Below are 19,762 nucleotides of genomic sequence, written 5' to 3'. Positions count from 1 at the left end.
ATTTATAGTGTACTCTGTCTCACTAAGCATGGCGTTACGGTCCTAGCATTATAGCCCACGTAATATACCATACTTCATCCCTAAAGTGTACTCTGTCTGACTAAGCATGGCGTTACGGTTCTACCAATATACAGCAGGCAATATAGCAAACTTCCTCCCTATTGAGTACTTCGTCTCACTAAGCATAGCGTTACGGTCTTAGCATTATACCGCATGTAATACAGCATACCTTATGCATATATGGTGTACTCCGTCTCACTAAGCATAGTGTTACGGTCCTAGCCTTGTAGCACATGTAATACAGCATCCCACATGCATATATAGTGTACTCCGTCTCACTAAGCATAGCCTTACGGTCCTAGGCTTATACCGCACGTAATACAGTAGTCTTCATCCATAAAGTGTTCCCCTCCATTAAGCATAGCGTTAGGGTCCTAGCATTAAACCGCATGTAATACAGCATACTTCATCCATAGTGTGTTCCGCTTCATTAAGCATAGCGTTACGGTACTAGCATTATACCGCATGTAATACAGCATCCCTCATGCATATATACTGTACTCCGTCTCACTAAGCATAGCGTTACGGTCCTAGCCTTATACAGCACGTAATACAGCATACTTCATCCCCCCCATAGTGTGTTCCGCTTCTTTAAGAATAACATAATAACATAATACCGCATGTAATACGGCATACCTCATGCATATATAGTGTACTCCGTCTCACTAAGGATAGGCTTACGGTCCTAGCATTATACCGCATGTAATACAGCGTCCCTCCTGCATTTATAGTGTACTCTGTCTCACTAAGCATGGCGTTACGGTCCTAGCATTATAGCCCACGTAATATACCATACTTCATCCCTAAAGTGTACTCTGTCTGACTAAGCATGGCGTTACGGTTCTACCAATATACAGCAGGCAATATAGCAAACTTCCTCCCTATTGAGTACTTCGTCTCACTAAGCATAGCGTTACGGTCTTAGCATTATACCGCATGTAATACAGCATACCTTATGCATATATGGTGTACTCCGTCTCACTAAGCATAGTGTTACGGTCCTAGCCTTGTAGCACATGTAATACAGCATCCCACATGCATATATAGTGTACTCCGTCTCACTAAGCATAGCCTTACGGTCCTAGGCTTATACCGCACGTAATACAGTAGTCTTCATCCATAAAGTGTTCCCCTCCATTAAGCATAGCGTTAGGGTCCTAGCATTAAACCGCATGTAATACAGCATACTTCATCCATAGTGTGTTCCGCTTCATTAAGCATAGCGTTACGGTACTAGCATTATACCGCATGTAATATGGCATACCTCATGCATATATAGTGTACTCCGTCTCACTAAGCATAGCTTTACGGTTCTAGCCTTATACCGCACGTAATACAGCATACTTCATCCATAAAGTGTTCCCCTCCATTATGCATAGCGTTAGGGTCCTAGCATTAAACCGCATGTAATACAGCATACCTCATGCATATATAGTGTACTCCGTCTCACTAAGCATAGCGTTACGATCCTAGTCTTATACCACACGGAATTCATTAATAGTGTGTTCCGCTTCATAAAGCATAGCTTTACGGTCCTAGCATTATAGCGCATGTAATACAGCATCCCTCATGCATATATATTGTACTCCGTCTCACGTAGCATAGCGTTACGGTCCTAGTCTTATACGGCATGTAATACAGCATCCCTCATGCATATATATAGTGTACTCCGTCTCATTAAGCATAGCGTTACGGTCCTAGCCTTATACGGCATGTAATACAGCATACCTCATGCATATTTAGTGTACTCCGTCTCACTAAGCATAGCGTTATGTTTCTAGCATTATAGCGCATGTAATACAGCATCCCTCATGCATATACAGTGTACTGCGTCTCACTAAGCAAAGCGTTATGGTCCTAGCATTAAACCGCACGTAACATATCATACTTTATCCTTATAGTGTACTCTGTCTCACTAAACATTGCGTTACGGTCCTACCATTATACAGCAGGTAATATAGCACAATTGCTCCCTATTGTGTACTTCGTCTCACTAAGCATAGCGTTACGGTCCTAGCATTATTGGGGGCGAGGAGTTATGGAGTCGCCATCTATCGGAAGCGCCTCGCTGGCGTAGTATGAGGGATCACGCGGCGCGCTCCTCATAGGTTTTAAGGTCACCGCTCACTGAAAACACCACGCGGTAGCTAATCCGGACATTTCTGTAAGTATTTTCGAAACTATATAAGTTTTTTACTGTCTAAATAATAATCTTGGGCAAATTGAAAGCACAGAGTCGTTTACAGACGCTACCGTTTTACCGAATACGTACAGTGAACGCCACTGCGCGCGGTCGCCGCGATGGAGTCTCCCGAACCGGCTTCTTGCGTGACAGGTAGGTAACCGCTGAGAGCAAAATATGTGAAATATGTTCTTATAGTGTTTGTATAACTAAACGGAGCGTAATAGAATTAAGCCTCTATGCAGCGATTGCACAGGTTCGGAGCGACCGACTGCGCGTCTGCATGCTTGTTTTAGGCTTGTAGCGCAGCTCAGGAAGAGCAAAAAAGGAAGGAGGTAGGGGTAATCAAAGGGAACGGAAAACAGAGTGAGAAAACTCTGTTTTCCGTTGCCTTTGATTACCCCTACCTCCTTCCTTTTTTGCTCTTCCTGAGCTGCGCTACAAGCCTAAAACAGTCATGACATACCAACTCGCCCAAACTGCCACGCTTTTGATCTGCATGCTTGTCCGCGCACTGTTTCGCTTTCGCCACGTCCGCGTTTTCACACCGTGCCATGAGCTTTAGGCCGCAGAATATGAACATTTGACAATATACAAGCAACCATGGACTGTTGCGTGGGTGCTATCAGAACTGTTCAAAAATAATTTCCTTGTACAGACTTCGACGCCTACGGGGACTGTGACGTGCCGTCGCGACGATTCAATCTTCTTTTTTTCTTCTAAATTATTGGACGTTTCAATATTACTTCTCGAGTTGCGTCGCAATGTATGCTTATCGGTGTTCTCAGCGTGCGATTTCCTGCTGCTTCTTTTTTGTAATCCAGTGCATTAATTCATAACACAAACATGACCATATGCCATGGTTTTTTTTAATGTGCTTCTTACCGCTTCCTTTCCACTCCAGTGAACTTGCCAGTATCTATAGCATCGACAAGTTCATAGACCAAACCGTCAGGACATTAGTCGGGCAGTGGACTCGGGCGAGCGTCTCACTGCGCGTCTTCCGAAAATTGCAGACCCGGAGCCGTAGCAGAAATCTTCCTCGCGTCTGTGCTTGCTGCATACCCGAGTTGTAGCCGATGACTGTTTGCCGCTTTTTTGTTTCGCGAGCCAAGCTTCACGCAGCTTCTTGTCCTGCGGCTACGTGTGAATAAGGCTGACACCGGGCTCCGTTGCGTACGTCCGCCACTGCGGCACCGCGCAGTAGCCTACCATGTTGCACGCCTTCAAAGGCAGCCACTACCTATTGTAGTGCTTTCAAGCGTTGTAAAGGAGACACCTGAAGCGGGAAAAATCTCGCCACTAAATGAGGACCGCAGCGTACGAGGGAATTTAAACTGTCGTTTTCAGCTCGCTTCGGCGCTCCCGAAGCAGCCGACGCGGCCGCTATGTCAACGTGATCCCTCATAGCACGTCACGCCGACGGTGGCGCCAGCTTTTCCAGTGGCGGAGCTCGAGATACAACGTACTTCATCCCTATAGTGCACCGTGTCTCACTTAGCATAGCCTTACGGTACTACCATTATAAAGCACGCAATATAGCGTACTTCATCGCTATAGTGTACTCCGTCTCACTAAGCATGTTATGGTCCTAGCATTATACCACGCGCAATATAGCACACTACATCCCTATAGTGCATTCCGTCTGACTAAGCAAAGCGTCACGGTCCTAGCATTATACCGCACAAACTACAGCATACTTCAACTAAAAGTGTACTGTGTCTCACTGAGCATAGCGTTACCGTCCTAGCAATATACCACACAAATTACAGCATACTTGAACGCTATAGTGTGTCCGTCTCTCTAAGCATAGCGTTGTGGTCCTACCATTATACTGGACGCAATATAGAGCATTTCTACGCTTACAGACTTCCTAGAAGACTACGGGTTAAGTCCTCTGGAGGAAAAGAAGTGACAACAGGCTATAAATTTATAGAACCCTCCAGCTGGCAGCAGTCTTTTTGTAGCTTTGGAGTGTTCTTCAAGCGAATTTTGTTGCTAAGTGCAACAAAAATGCCCATCTATGAGCTCGCCGCATGGCCTATCTCAAGAATATGTTTCTACAATATACTACGCGGCAAAATACTACCTTTTTCTTGGTGAACATGATTGTCAAAAATACATGAGCGCAATTTTTCGGGGGTTATGAATGCGATACTGCCGCAGCGTGAAAAAAAAGCGTCTATAGCATATTTCATCCTTATAGTGTACTCCGTATCATTAAGTATAGCGTTATAGTCCTACCATTATACCGCACGCAATACAGCGTACTTCATCAATATAGTTTACTGCATCTTAGTATGCCCAGCGTTACGTTCCAACGGTTATTCCGCGCGTACTATAGCATACTGCATCCTTATAGTGTACTCCGTCTCACTAAGCATAGCGTTACGGTCCGACCAATTTACCACACGCAGTAGAGCATACTACATCCCTATAGTGTACTCCGTCTCATTCAGCATAAGCTTACAGTCCTACCGTTATCGCACGAAATATAGCACATTTGATCCCTATTCGCAACTCCAGAATCCGTTACTTGTGCTGGCAACACTGTCCAGATGAACAAACATGGTTTCGACATCCAGGTTCACGGCCGCTCTTACGCTGGGTGCCGCGTTCACGCGTTTCTTGTTCGTGGCGTCTAGTCGAGGTGTTTCGTCGAAGCCTAAAGGGTCCTGGTAGCTAACTACCTTATTTTGATTGGTCTCAAGGATTTGAGCGACAAATCGACGGAGAGCGTTGTGCTGTGCGTGCCAACGTCCGGCCTACCCAGCGAGCCCCATCAGATTTGCATTTAAATTTGGAGGCGCTCAAGCGAGCCGAAGGTTTAAAAAAGAGAGCCGTCTGTGCTTGGCGGGAAATGCGCCTTGTTCGCGACGTTGCTCCACTCGTCGTCTCCAGAACGTTACGCTCCTACCGTTATAATACTACACGCAGTATAGCACACTTCATTCATGTAGTGTGCTCCGTCCCATTAAGCACAGCGTTGCGGTCTTCCCAGTAACGCGATTACTATAGCATACTTCATCCTTACAGTGTACTGCGACGTCTCACTAAGCATAAAGTCACAGTCTACCATTACACCGTACACAATATAGCATACGCCATCTCTATAGTGTACTGCGTCTCGCTAAGCATAGCCTCAGGGGCCTACCTATAGCGCAGACAATATAGCGCACTTCATCCATATAGTCTGCTCCGTCGCACTAAGCATAGCGTTATGCTCATACCGTGATACAACACGCAATGTATAGCATACTTTATCTGTATTGTCTACTCCGTCTCACTTAGCATAGCGTTACGTTGCTACCGTTACCGCACGCTATATAGCATATTTCCTCCTTTTAGTGTACTACATTTCACTAAGCATCGTGTTACGGTCGTACACCGTTATACCGCACGAAATATAGCATAGTTATTCCATATAATGTAGTCCGCCTCACTAAGCATTACACTACGGTCCTACAGTTGATGCAGTTGGTTGCAGGTGATATCGCCTCTGGAAAGTGTAGAACGGTAATGGTAATCCCCAAAGCCGTCTACAGTTTTCGGTCGGTAACGCATATAAAAAGACGAGCCCGTGTGACAACTTTAAACTTTTTCAGCACGACACACTTGCCTGGCATGAGCACGGCTTGAGCTAGCTTATACTGAGCGCATGCAACTAAACGTCCTGCAGCAAGAGCTCATTTCACACGAAAAGGCCTTCTGTCGCGGTGGGGGGCCCAACCTGGTTGCGGTTCACGCATCTGTCGACTGCGGCACAAAGACCATTTGTGCAGCCATTGCACTTCATAGGTCGTGACTTGAAAGCGATGCTGAATATGGAAGTCGTTCTGTTGCCTACACATTCAGAGAGAGAACCGTGCAAATGGGTCTCGGCTGTGCTCGCCGCCCTTTTCTTGGTGTCATAGGGCTCAACTAAGGCCGAATACCCCTTCACATGGAGCTGATATGTGATTGTAGCAGCGATCTTGTCTTACGAGCTGTCCACGGCGGCGCGCTGAAATTTCAAGCCACAAATTTTGGCCTTCGAGAGCGTATTGCCCGAACAAAGACCACACGTCATGGAAGTAGAAGCGACGTGGTGCATCAAGTCCACGACAATTTGTTCAATAGTGCAGGTTAGTATAACACAGAACAACAGCAGGTTAACAGTAAAAATATGATTAAGAAAACAAAGTATTCAGAAGGGCATCATATGCAGCATTAATATAAATAAAAATAAATGACTAATCTGTTTCATACTGTACTGCTGCCAATTAGTTTTGCACACAGCAAGGCAACGCAACAATTTAAGAAAGCACTGTTGGAAAGAAGGTATCCGGAGAAATATAATTGTACTGTATACACAATTTTTGTTATTTCTTTTTCAACTTATTTATTCCTGTTAACAATAAACAACCTACCGACGTTCTTTTTGTGTAGATTACTTCGCTTCCAGCATTTTTGCGCGGTTCCAAATTAAATGGGGCAACAAAGACAAGAAATGATACTTACACTTGAAGGATATTCAATCTTGGCATAGAAAAGAGAATAAGACCACAATTGAAGAACCCATTTCGGAATTTCACTCGTCCAGAAACAGCATAAGTAACAGTAGCCTTTTCAAAGGCTGCGTGTATTAGTTTAGTGCAACAATAACATATCGCATTTCTTTTCGCATAAAAAGTAAGCAAGGAAGAACGTAGGAAACTAGAAAAGAATTGCGTGCTCAGTGAAGAAAGAGTAGGCGGAAAGTACTTCGAGTAGATATGGTCGGCAGTCACCCGGTCGCTGTCTCGGCGTCACCCTTTTTGTTATCTTAATTGACCTCATTCTGCTTGATTTCTAGCGGAAAAAGAAATGTTCAGCCCATTCGGTTTTTACACTTGTTTGTCTAGTACGTCAAAAATTGCGCATTTTGAGAAGCGAACTAACCACACTGAACCACAAACCTCGTCATACACTTTGCATAATTCATCGCCGCTGTGGTTATTCAATAGAATACTAGAGTAAATAAACAGTGATGCCGCTGGTGTTCTTGAAGCTCTGGTAAAGCCGCCACCCAACATGCCAGCGTTTAGTACGAACTGCTTGGCAAGCTGCCTCTCCAGATCACGGCAGTAATTTTATCACATTGCGTGGTGTTCCTCTTTCTGCATCAGAATGTGGGTGAATATTCAAGTCCTTTATGGACTAATCTTCCAGGCAGCCGATAAGTTCCAGGCAGCCGATAAGGCAGCCGATAAGGCAGCCGAGATTAGCTTTCGCGAAACAACTGCAAATTCATATGCCAACTTCGTTTTGCATACCAATGCTTATTCCCTTTCGTTTGTTTCTGCGCTTGCGTACGCTATAGTCTTTTTCCTTCAAATGTATCTTTCCGTATCTGCCTTATATTACCAATTTCGATTCCTTGAAATCTAATTTTTTTTTCGTTCCGTTTTATGGGGGACTGCATTACCGTTATCTTATTATCCCCCGCCTCCTATTTAATGCTCCTCGGGGGCCCTGTAAGGTAGTAACAATAAATATATAAACAGCAATGATGAATATGCGCCTCGGGATCTCTGTAAGGTCGAGTGTGCCCCCGAGCTATTCCCCATACATCCACGTTACATCGCACAATCACCGCGCGAGGCGTCGTAAAAGCGATCACCTCCTGCAAAGCAGCCACTCGACGAGAGCGTTGTGCGAGACGCCCTCTCACTGCCCTCATTGTGAATTTTTTCTCGGCAGCAGGGCGGAAAAAGAAGGACGCATTCCTCCCTGGGCTCAAAGACAAGCGGTATACCTCTTGCCGAGCTGCTGTCTAGAACAGCGCACTGAGTTTGAAAGCAGCCTAGGCGCCTCTCACGCGCGAGGAACAAAGCCTCGCAATGTCGAGGGAAGAGTCGCTGGCCATTGAAAGAACCCCCATGGCGACGATGACGCGGTAAGACCGACAAAGCGTGGCGATTTTATCTCTGAGCATTTCACCTCTCGAAGGACTTCTCTTAGAACGCCATGTCTAGCGTAAAGTGCTCCTTCCTCCCAATGTGAACAGTTTCATAAAAGTCAAGCAAGAATCCTAGCGAACCAAAACTAGGTCAATGAGAGTCAGCGGTGTGTCAACATAGAATCCAATAAATCCTGCGATGAAAAGTAAAATACGGCTGGCACCTATTTGGTAGGGTCAATGTGCGCACGTGCTGTCTCGAAAGCGCAGGGCCTGGACGGTGTCGCGTATGAAAGTATTTTCGCGGCAATACGCGATAGGCGCCAGCACAAACTTTTCTTCAACTGCAAAGCTTTCTTCCTGAGAAACCCGAATAGGTTTCCTTTGTGGCTTCTGCTACATTCGTATGCATGACAATTTCTTTTTCTTTCATGAACTTTCCTCCACTTTTTGCAATTCCGCAGAACTGATTTGGCATATTCAGTGTCCTTGCGCTTCGAGTTGTTGCTAGCCTCCTGTTTAGCTCAGCTGGTAAAGTGATCACCCTGGAAAGGCGTAGGTCCCAGGTTTGAAACCAGGACTAGGACGAATTTTTTCTCAACTGCTAAGCTGTCTTGTTAAAGAAAGCCGTATAGGCTTCCTATGTGGCTTCGTGCTACTTTCAGTAGGATGCCAATTCTTCCTTTCATTTACTTTTCTCTACCTTGTGGTATTCCGCAGGACTGATTTGTCATATGCTGTGTCCCGGTGCTTCGAGTTACATCAGCGCAATGCAAAATCCACTGCGCCACCACGATAGGTAAGAAAGGAAGCAGTCATTGGTAGTTACGTATTGAGTTGCGTTAAAGACAGTCTTCAACACCTAGGAACACGTTTCTGTTACGTATTGTAAATTTTAAGAGAAGCAAGTCATGAGAAACCTTAGCGGAGTCCACAAAAATTCAGCCAAAGTCGAAACCTAGGTCTGCAAAAATTTTCTTGTTCAATTTAACCTGGAGTCCACCACTACGGCCTCCCTCCTAATCATATTCTGGTACTGGCACGTAAACGCGAGAACGTATTTTTTTGATGTCGTCAGTATATTGATGGGCCTCTCAAAGTACTTTTCTAAATATATGCTGGTAGGTAAAGAAACAATTTTTCCCAGTAATTTTTTAAGGCGCGAGTATGTAATATGATCGAACATTTTGTAAGGAGTCTCTGTTAATAATATGTGCGGTGGGGCAATAGTTATCTGGCGAATACGTATTACCTGATTTGAAGACACGGACAACTCAACTTTCCTCACCTTCCAATCGTTTCGCCGTGTAAAACACTATAATGATTCAGCGAAGCGTTTTGAACCTATTGTGTATGAATATTGGTGAGTTATACTTTGGACCGGTGAGTTAGATTGAGTCAGAGCCGGTATACGAAGTATTCATTTGGTGCAGAGCTGTGCCATCCCAATCGTTACAAATGGGATCCGCGTGTGAAAAATTCTGGGTGGTTGTAATTATAAAGCGGAAGTTTTGATACAACTGCTTTGTTTAAATCAGAGCAGGATTGGTGAGCCTAAAAATACTTCCCATGCGTCAGTTGAACGATTCGAGTTGTAGAGCCATCTCTAAGGCTACAAACCTTACGAATTGTCACGTGGACGGCAAAAGGATATTCAGGAAAAGAATCGTGAGCGAGCTCAACAGCGTAGGTGTAATCACAGTGAATTCGATTATCTGGTACACAGTAACGGCACTGTTAGTTCACTTACTCGCACAAAGAAACATGCCTTTTTTTTCTTCTTGAGCGGTGGTGAAAAAATATTTCTTTCTGGTATATGTTTCCTAGATAGGGATAGAATTTTCCCATTATGCAGCGAACAGTTTTCTGCTGTGGAAAGTTCAGAGAAGATTCTCACGTGTCCCAAGAATAATTCTTACTCGGTTATAACTGCTCGTGCATTCTGTGCTCACGGATTATCTACTGCTCTTAGAGCGTAAGGCTCATTCCAATAGACGTTTCGGTTGGCGATGTTGTCCGCCGCAGAAGCCGGTTTCCGTCGTAGCTATCTCCAGGAATGAGAAAAAGAATACTCGGGTTTTTGCTGTAATCGAACCAGGGCCCGCCGCGCGGGAATCAGCTACTCTACCATTGCGCCATGCCAGAGCTGGCTAGCTTGCTGCCGAAACATACCCTTTACACGCTTCTAAGACGTGAGGAGACACGCGATGTGAAATGCCCGCCGCGCACGTCGATACGTGCACACTCTGCATTGCAGTTGCATATTATGACGCCAAGTGGCACGCCATGTAGCAGTTACATAGGTAGCGGTAAAAGGTAGGTAGAGAAGGTTCGAGGAATAACAAGAAGATTAAGGAGGTGTATACCAAAAAGTCAGAATGAAAGCATGTAATCATAACTGATTAAATCAAGCAGTCTAGGTGACTGTCTGTCACCGCCCCTTCTCAAAGAGGATGCCAATACATCATCATCCTCATCATTAAGATGGTATCATGCCACCTGTCACGCGATGTGACATGCGCGCCAGGCAGCGTCGATACGTGCACACTCTGCATTGCAGTTTCGTTGTATTCCACCAGGTGTCCTGACATGTAGCAGTTGCATGCTACATTGCAGACCTGATTAACTCAAGCAGGCTCCGTGACTATTTCTCACCGGCCCGTTTCAAAAGGAATGCCAATAAATCATCATCATCATAGTGGTCAGAAACAGCATAATTCATCGTGCCACGTGTCAAGCGATGCGACATGTGCGGCGCGTAGTCTGGATGCCTGTGCTTACCCTTCGGTACGCGTTACGGCGCCTCCTCGCATGGCACGAACCGCTGCTGAAAAAGCGAGTCGTGGAGCTACGCGCGCGGCTGCAGCCAGGCAACGTCGGGCTGAGAAGGCCGCTGTGCAGCTCGCCGGCGACGCCGCGCGGACGGTTCACGTAATTTTCGAGAAAATGACGCCAAGAGACTTAACCTTTATACCACAGAGTTATAAACTAGACGCTTTTATTTGTTTTTATGAGGAATTTGGGTAATAGTTCTTTTCCGTGGTCTATTAAATGTTGGTTCTGCACAATTCGTATATTACAATCTTTTAGAAGTGAAAAGCCTAATCGACAATGCGTTGAGTGTGTGGAAAGAAAAGTAAATTTCTTAGTGCTATGCAATGTACATAGGAGCTCCCGAGCTAAACATTTCTCTTAAGACGGCCAGAAGCCGTGTGGCCGCCGACACTGGCCATAGTCGCAGAGTCTCAGGTGTGGGCGTCGTTAGTACTGTTGTCCCGTTGACACATACACGTCCGCGCAACTCCACTTTTCAAACCCCAACTTCACTTGTAAGAGAAACTCCATAAGAAAACGTACCACATTGTGTAGCCTGCCGAACGAAGCTCAGGTGACCAAAATCTTTCCAGGGTGGCGTCCATCATAGCGCAGGAGCAGCTTCGTCACGTTATACACCATCACTGATCACTTCATAACAGATGCACTGGGAAATATTGGCTAAGATATTAAAAAATAAGCTGACAAAAAGTACAGACGCACTGTAGTATACAGACACATGAAAAATAAGAAAGACCTGTCAATAACAGTGTCCAATCAGGCAGCTGCTCAGATGGAAAGTTCCATTATTGGCTTCAAGCGCACACAGTAGTTTCTGCGCGTCACTACAAAGCCATACGAAAGAAGCACAATACAATGCTGCAAATAATTCCGTAAATAGTTGCCTGTACGCCGCTGGCACAAACGTCGGAAATGTTTACTGTGCAAGCTACGCCGTTCTATCCTCACTGCTCACACATGGAACGAACAGTGAAGACAGAGCTTCGTGTTATGTCATAGCCAAAGTTTGCAGGGTTATCTTCGTAAATTGGGATAGTGAACCAATATTATGTTCATATCACATAATAGCATATAAAAATGTAGCTGCATTAGGTGTACTCCAAACAATGCGGATAAAACACACTCAGGGGAGGGAGCAAGAGAAAACGATAAACTTGTTTCCAGACCTCCGTCTTGTCTTGGCCGCAAATAATGTACTCGCTAAATACTCCTGTCCTTCGGGAAACAGATAGTGCATATGAGCGTTTCGAATGGTCGCAGAAGAAAAAGAAAATAATTTTCTCCTTCTTTGTTTCCTTCTGTTTTCGCGTGCGCCAACTGCTCTTCCAATCCCGTGCACCGCAGGTCTCAGCGATTACTTGGGCTAGCAGAACGGCCTAGACGTGGTCTCGCTGGTCTGAGCTGAGCAGCAGGGTCGAGAATGAACTGAACGGAAACGAAGCCGGGCCTTTTCTGTCCTTTCCCTCCCCGATGAAAGTGGAACGGCTATGATTGGTTGTGCGCGGAGCGTGAGCGCGCGCCTGTGCAGCTGGAATACTACTAATCACTCACGCTCCGACGCAGCTGTCTACTCATCAAACCGCCCAGTGCCGCAGCTGGCGTGCTCTGAGAGCAACGAGGTTTTTGCGTGACCGTATCGCTACCGAAACTTGTGAGCCAATACAAGCTCGCTTGAAAAGTCTTCGAGTTATGAAATCATCTGAATGAAATGTGACTGCGAAGATACAATTGGCTCTGAATTCTGTTCTAACATGCGAGTTTTTCATAAACTGTGTAGCGCCATAAGTAGCAGCATGTCAAAAGGCACATCTTCACATTTAGGGGGCATAAGATATCGTATAGTTTGAGGATTTACATCAAGGTCGTATTCAAAAGTCCTTTGAAAAACGTCGCAAAAGAAAATGGCCTCTTTGCAGTCAATAAAGCAGTGTTCTATAGATTCCGGTACATTGCAGAGACAATTAATTGAAGATATAATTTTTTCTTCTAATTAGTACATTTTAACAGGGAGCGTCTCAGTAACATGATCTTAGCTTTTAGCGCGAAGTGAACACGGACACAGAAAGGAGCAGACAGGACGAGCGCTAACTCTCAACTAAATTTTTATTGCTCCTTTCTGTGTCCGTGTTCACTTCGCGCTAGAAGCTAAGATCATGTTACCGTACCAACTCGCCCAACTGTCTATCCTTTAGCGTCTCAGTATGCATATTATAGAAGAATGTTTCGGACTGTAGAGAAATAGGCATATTACAAACCCATGCACACATGGTATGTCCAGGTAAGCCGATGTACAGCGATCGGTATAACGGAGGTTTAAAAAAGCTTTTCAATTAGATCTTTGTACTTTTTTATTCCGTAAGTTAGAGAATATGCATTCATTTGAGAACCTCGCTACCAAGAGCGCACTGATCACTTCACGCATGAATCGCTGCAAATATGGACGTGAAGCAAAATTTGCCGAAATTACTAAATTTCGTAAAGCGTTGACGAGATTACCTTGCGAGAACGCCCGAAGTAATGACTGAGAACAATCTAGAAAAAAGAAGAAATAAGACACCAATTGTCTAACACAACGGTGAACCAGGCCAAGTCCGCCTGCAATAACTGGTCTGAAAATATTGACAGGCCACATTGGCTCATAATATCATGACCAAATATAGGTTGCAAAGATTCGGTGAAACCGCTGAATGTAAACCCTTCAACAATGAATTATGAGGAGCACATGGAAGAGTTTTGTTGCCAAAAAGAAATTGCACACTTTAGCTACGCCAAAGATTGAGAGAGTAGTAAGGATATCAGAGACCTTGTTTTACTGAAGAGGAAAGAGAAACGGGTTCGGAGAGATGGCCATTAATGACTAAGCGTGTAGCAAAAACAGGTGCAGCCAAGCCTAACGCCTTTCAACACAACGTAGCTAATATTCGCGTGTTCCCCACGAGAAAAGAACAAGTAATGACCGACGCTATCAAATGCTTTAGCAAAGTCTACCTGGAGCACTGCAAGCTGCTAAGTGGAACCATAAAAGGATTGAAGAAGGGCACGGGCGATATGTGCGCTGTTTTGGGTGGATCGGCCTAAAATACCACCACCACCGCACGTCTGATGGGAACCAATAAAAATAGACATTGCAAATCGTAATCTATTAGATAAAATATTTGCGGAAAATCTACAAACAGCGTTTGACAATGTCATTTGTCGGCTTTTCTTGTCAGAACTCTGGGATTAAAAATACGTAACTTTTGCAAGGACTCCTGAAGGGCGTCTACCTCTAAAGTTGTAATAGAAATATCCAATATTATGGGACTAATAATTCATTTGACAGCTTCAAATTCACTTGAAATTCCATCAGGGCTAGGGGTTTTTGATAAAGGTGGCTAATCAATAGCTAGCTGAATTTATTGGATTGTAAGAGTTCGATTGATGAATGTACACTCATCATCCTGTAATGGTTTTACAAGAGGCACAAAACTCTCTAAGACTCGTGCATCGTGACCGCCCGGCAAGGGCATTAAACAACCCAATCTAGTAACATTCAATCTGCGAAATGAGGCAATTCGTATTTGGAGTATATAGTTCTGGCATTAGTTTGGAAACAGCGTGACGTCACTCTTCGAGTAAAGCTTCACGTGTTGGTTGCTCAGAGTGCAGGGCGCGCCTGTTTCGAGATCGAACTCTCGCGCCTTTGTAGCGCACTCCGTCGTGCTTTTGTCGCTGACATTTCATATTTTCTACGTCATTGATGTGGGTGCCGGGCATTTCGAGTTCCATCTCGTAAAGGCTACGTAAGACGCGCGTTATCTTTCTCATTATTTCTACAAAATGATCACAGCGAACAAATTGCTATAGCCACTGTGCGAACCTCTTGGTTAGACAGTTTCCAGTAGCAAATAAAGGCAAGTCTGCAGAGAAAGAAGTTTTAAGGTCATACACATGTGATTAATAAATTCCTCGTCATTTAGGAACCCTGAGCTTAAGCTTACAGAGTGCCCACTGTGGTTGGAAATTAGTCACAGATTTCTCAGCACTCTTTGTAATAACCGTACAATGGTCACAGAATGAAACTGGTACGGTAATATAGGACAGCCCAGATTGGATTTATGTCTCTTCATCTCTCTTCTCTCGACACAGCTACGGGGGGAGTAATACAGCACTTAACAAGATCAGGGATGCCTCTATCTGCTCTGATAGCCTAACGCCAGGCTCTTCTGCGCTTCAACTTATTCATATATGAGCACGAAGGTGAAACAATTTAAGCGAAGCTAGGTGTAAGATGCCAAAAGCAGGAAGGAGATAAGATGACAGATTAGTTGTGTCTTCTTACTTTACGACAGGCGAGGGACCTCCACAATAAATGCTGTATTCTTATCTTTAGTAAACTGATCCGCATCCAGTTGTGAATGTTTTCTCCAACCAATACTGCAGAAAACAGCTCAAGACTTATTGCGCATAATATTGCGCACACCTCTATGCTACACTAGAAAGAATATGTGCTGAAGAACTATGATTGGCTGACGCTCTTTGATTCGCTGACAATGGGCAGCTGATCTATAGAACGACACCCAGCTGAAACAACTTAAATAAAGCCAGTGGCTTTATTTAAACTTGTGTCTTTCCACTTCACAGACGGGGACACCATGTACATAACAGTGGCAGGTTGGCATTTATAGCTACTGGGACTATATGATGTGCTCGAACTAGGACTTCGCGGAAATCGCCGAGAAATACACGCTCATGAGTTTTCACTTACTTGAAACGTTGAAGTGCCCGAGCAATGTTAAGGTCTGCAAGTAGTGTGTTTCGCACAAAACACCTTCTAGCACCGTGAACTTAATGAAATGGTACACTAAGGATGTTAACCCAGCAAACGCGCCCATTTCAGAGAAGCGTGCAGAAAGAGTGTTTCGACATCCAATGTACCTTCGAGGGTGGACCGTTCGGCTTCAATTCCTTCAAGCGACGCTTTCTTTGAGCATCCACTCACATTTGCGACGGTGGGGTGGAACCTCGGTCCCCCAGCACGGTATAGCCCGATTAGCTAACCATTAGGCCACAATCGCACATATTGTGTAACTACATCTTTGTGGTGATCGCTGCGCGTTTCACGTTGTATCGCGAGAGGACGTGCGTAAATGGCCAAGCTTTGGCGGCATTTGGTTAACCACTTCTCGAAACCTTCCCTTCACTTCGATTTCAATATGTGCGTCGGATGTGCATATTATTTTAAGTTTGAGCTATTCGGCAAGACAGCACCTAGCCGTGAGTTGGCAAATAAAGGTTAGCTTTGATACAGCTGATAAGGTAAGAGGTAAGAACACCATGGTGCCTTTAAACACACAGCGCCTTTCTCAAAGACCTTGGCGTCAGCTACGATCCGGAGAATCTGCCTATCACGTTGAACACCATCATGGCAGGAAATTTGTAGCAGCAAGCGCCATTGCCGTACTCGCGATGGGAGCTGGGTGCCAAACTTCTTGGTATTGTTCTGACATCTCTACTTCGTCACCATAAAAAATAAGGTTGGAAAGAAGCTCACAAATGGCCGCTCTCGTTCACTAGCTGCCTTTTCTTGCTGAAAAGTATAAAAATTTGGGCTGCATAGCGTTTTTCAGTTTGCTCAGAGACGAGCTGAACAAATATTGAATGAAAAGCCCTGCGAAGTGTAAACACATACGCAGGTTAGAAAAAGACATTATTTGAATCGTTCAGGGAAAATGGCTTGATGAGAAAAGGAACGAGCGAGCCTCATGAAGAACAAAAAGATCTTGCCAAAATGCCGCGGCAGCAGTGATTGACCCATGCCTTTTATGATACAATGGATCCCCTCCTGAGCCTACTTTTGGGCACGTATTACATTCAAAACAGCCCTTATTCTCCAAACCAAATCGCTTTTTCATTAGATTCACACTAATTATACATTCGTCGTCCGAGCACCCTGGTTAATAAGTATCGCGCCCACTACTTTGGCTACAGACTCTGATGACTCAACAAAAGTGTGCAGTCATGTGGAATTGTATTTTAATAAGCAACCAAGCAGTCTCTTTTTCTTTTTTTTTACATCATGCACGTTGGAGACGAGTATTTTATGTCGAATTTTTCGAACAAAACCTTATTATGAAATTCTTGCTGTTTTCTCTGTAGGTGCATGCATTATTTACTAATTCGTTAGAACATTATCGGGAACAGACGTGGCTGGAACAGCAAGAGCCGGTTGAGACAGGTGTAACAGACCTACAGCGGATGATCACGCATTTGTGCTCTATGTTGAGCACTAAGTAATTAAAATTGAATTTTGGAATCATAAAATCATCAATTTTGCTTTTAAGAGTTGGTTTTCTTCTTTCTGGTATTTATAAAGATGATGTACAGAATTAACTTGGAAGTATTTTCTAGCGCCAATGTGTACAACTGAAGAGTCCCAACAGCAGGCAAGTATATTCACTTTTAAAAAGTAGCTCTTCCAGAGTAGTTGGCTCATTGAACAGATGCGTTGGCCCCTCTTCTGTGGACCTGACGGAGAAAGGATTGTATAACCTCGAATATTCGAGAAGATAAAAAGCATAAATGCCTGTCAGTGTTCATGGCTGATAGCCACTGGCGTGACAATGCCATATGTGGCTACTTTTGAAACAAACATGGTTAGAAATGCAGCCCTTTGTTTTTCTCTTCTTTCTCGCAGTGTCTCGAACCGAATACAAACTCGAAACCGTAACTGAACCGCAATTTTGGGCGGAACTGAGCCCGAACATGTAGCGATATTATTGGACTGTGCCTGAACCCAAACCGAACGTGACTAATAAATAAATAAATAATAATGGTTACTGGTTCGATGTGAAACGGTTTAAGTACATAAGGCGACAATTGGGGCTCAGCAGTTTGCACGATACTTGGAACGACTACTTTTTGAATCGGCGCACCTTACTAGCGCATTGTCACGTCTCGCAAATGGCGTTGTGTGCGATAATGGCGATAGGCCATGTGTATCTGCTGGTAATTACGGTCATCGCGGCAGAGACGCTTGCACTTATGAAGTCGGCCATGCCAGCTGCGCACTGCGGCCGAAAAGTTTTTTAAGGGCTCCGCGGCATCAACATTTTTGGTGACGCTCGCAATTCGGCCGTTAGGTCACCTTGTTACTAACGCTAGATAAACTAGATAAACGCGGATAGCGGAAAAGTCTAATTCCTCGACGAGTGATATCAACAAGTTCAGCTGCATGAGTTGCAACAATAACCTGCGGTATCTCATGAAAGCCGTCACCTTCACAGGGCGCGCTAAATGCGGCTGTCTGTGAGCGGCACGCAAAATCTGCTTTTGGTACGTGCCATGGTTCAACGCACCTTCGGTGCTTAGCCAAGCAGAGTACGACCCTTGTCGAGTTGCATAAATTGTTCGTGGGGCACAATGTGCTTGCATTTGATTTCATTGTCGACCCTTAGCCAGCGCAAGACTGTACGTGCCACGTGCAGATGCGCAAGGAAGATCGACGCATGTTTCAGCACAGACCGTCCTTGTTCAACGCTCAGAAGCATCAATGTCCTCAGCTGCTTCTAAAAAAGCAGCAAACTGATCGCGATCTCAACTGCTCGCTTCTTTAGTTTCTACACACTCAAAGTTTGAAGCTGTAATTTGTGTTATGCAATGTGAGTTCACACTGTGTTCGAAACCGTACATCAAGTGCCGCAGTTCACTCACCACCGTTCATGAATTAAATGCCTGAAACAAAACGACAATTAACTGAGTCTGCTGCTGTCAAAGCTACGCAGACTACACGCTGGTGCAGGGATTCTCACTAATTGCCTCTGTATTTAATATGCACACAAAGATTCCCCGGCCTATGTGTAACTCTTTTGGTAATTTGTGTCTCATCTTGATGAAACTTACGCGTGCGCCGCGTATCATCATGGGCCTGGATAAAACGAATTGCGCCAATCTGCCTTGCGAACCGGTTCGCTGCTGCGAAGCATTGTAAATTTTCATTTCTTCGAACCAGAATTGAAATAGAGCGAAATCTTTTGAACCCTAACCAAACTTATTTTTTTCGTTTGGCATCCTGCTTTCTCTACTCGCCAATTTTGGCATTGATCGCCAGAAGTTTGCACCAGACGAGAAAGACCAAATTCCTACAGAATAAAAACGCCTCTTACGCTCGTTGTCAGAACAACCTTTGCACACAACCAAATCGTTAAGTAAATGCCGTTCTGTAGAGAACGTCAGAAAGACAAAGTGTGAAGCCAGAAATAAAGCTTCCGAACTCACCTTTTCTCGCCGGCACACAGACGGGGGAGCCGTGAAATAAAACGTCGCCCGGAGAACTCTCTCAGAAGAAATGCATGCCTCTAGAATAAAGCTTCGTCGGAGCGAAGCGGTGTTCACTTCTGAATGAGGGCGACGCTCCCACGCCAGGACAATGTTTCGGGAACGAAATCAGTGTAACGGCGCGCACTAAGGTTTGATGCGATCAGAAAGGACGGGGGGATGTGAGCAGCATCGGGAAAGTGCGCGCCTGCACGAAAGGGGTCAGCGGCGGCGTCGTCTCCCGGAGACACGCGCGGTTCTGATTCCGACCACGTCGGCGCAGCCGGCTACCGGAGCGCCCCCATCGGCGGCCGCTCCAGCGAAGCCGGCGCGGGACCTTCGACGGCGTACCACACACGATTGCTAGCCCTGCTCGTGTTCGACCACCTTGTGCCTTGAATGCCAGCGGTGATTGGTTTGTACTATTACACCCCGTGGTCGTCCATGCAAAGCATGCGGCATCTGCGTGC

The 19,762-nt window shown here is 45.1% G+C and overlaps 1 long non-coding RNA gene across 1 annotated transcript in view; it reads right to left on the bottom strand.

Annotated features, from left to right (window-relative positions):
* LOC129380401 (uncharacterized) overlaps positions 1-19,528 on the bottom strand; it is a 76,380-nt gene extending 56,852 nt beyond the window's left edge. Inside the window, exon 1 of the long non-coding RNA XR_008608404.2 lies at positions 19,254-19,528. This is a non-coding gene — a long non-coding RNA (uncharacterized lncRNA). The remainder of the gene's footprint in view (positions 1-19,253) is intronic.
* Between the last annotated feature and the right edge of the window lie 234 nt (positions 19,529-19,762).

Source organism: Dermacentor andersoni, chromosome 1, assembly GCF_023375885.2.
Source record: "Dermacentor andersoni chromosome 1, qqDerAnde1_hic_scaffold, whole genome shotgun sequence".
NCBI classification, from domain to species: Eukaryota; Metazoa; Arthropoda; class Arachnida; order Ixodida; family Ixodidae; genus Dermacentor; species Dermacentor andersoni.
Note: the sequence above shows the minus strand (reverse complement) of the source record. Positions and strands in the feature narration are given on the sequence as shown.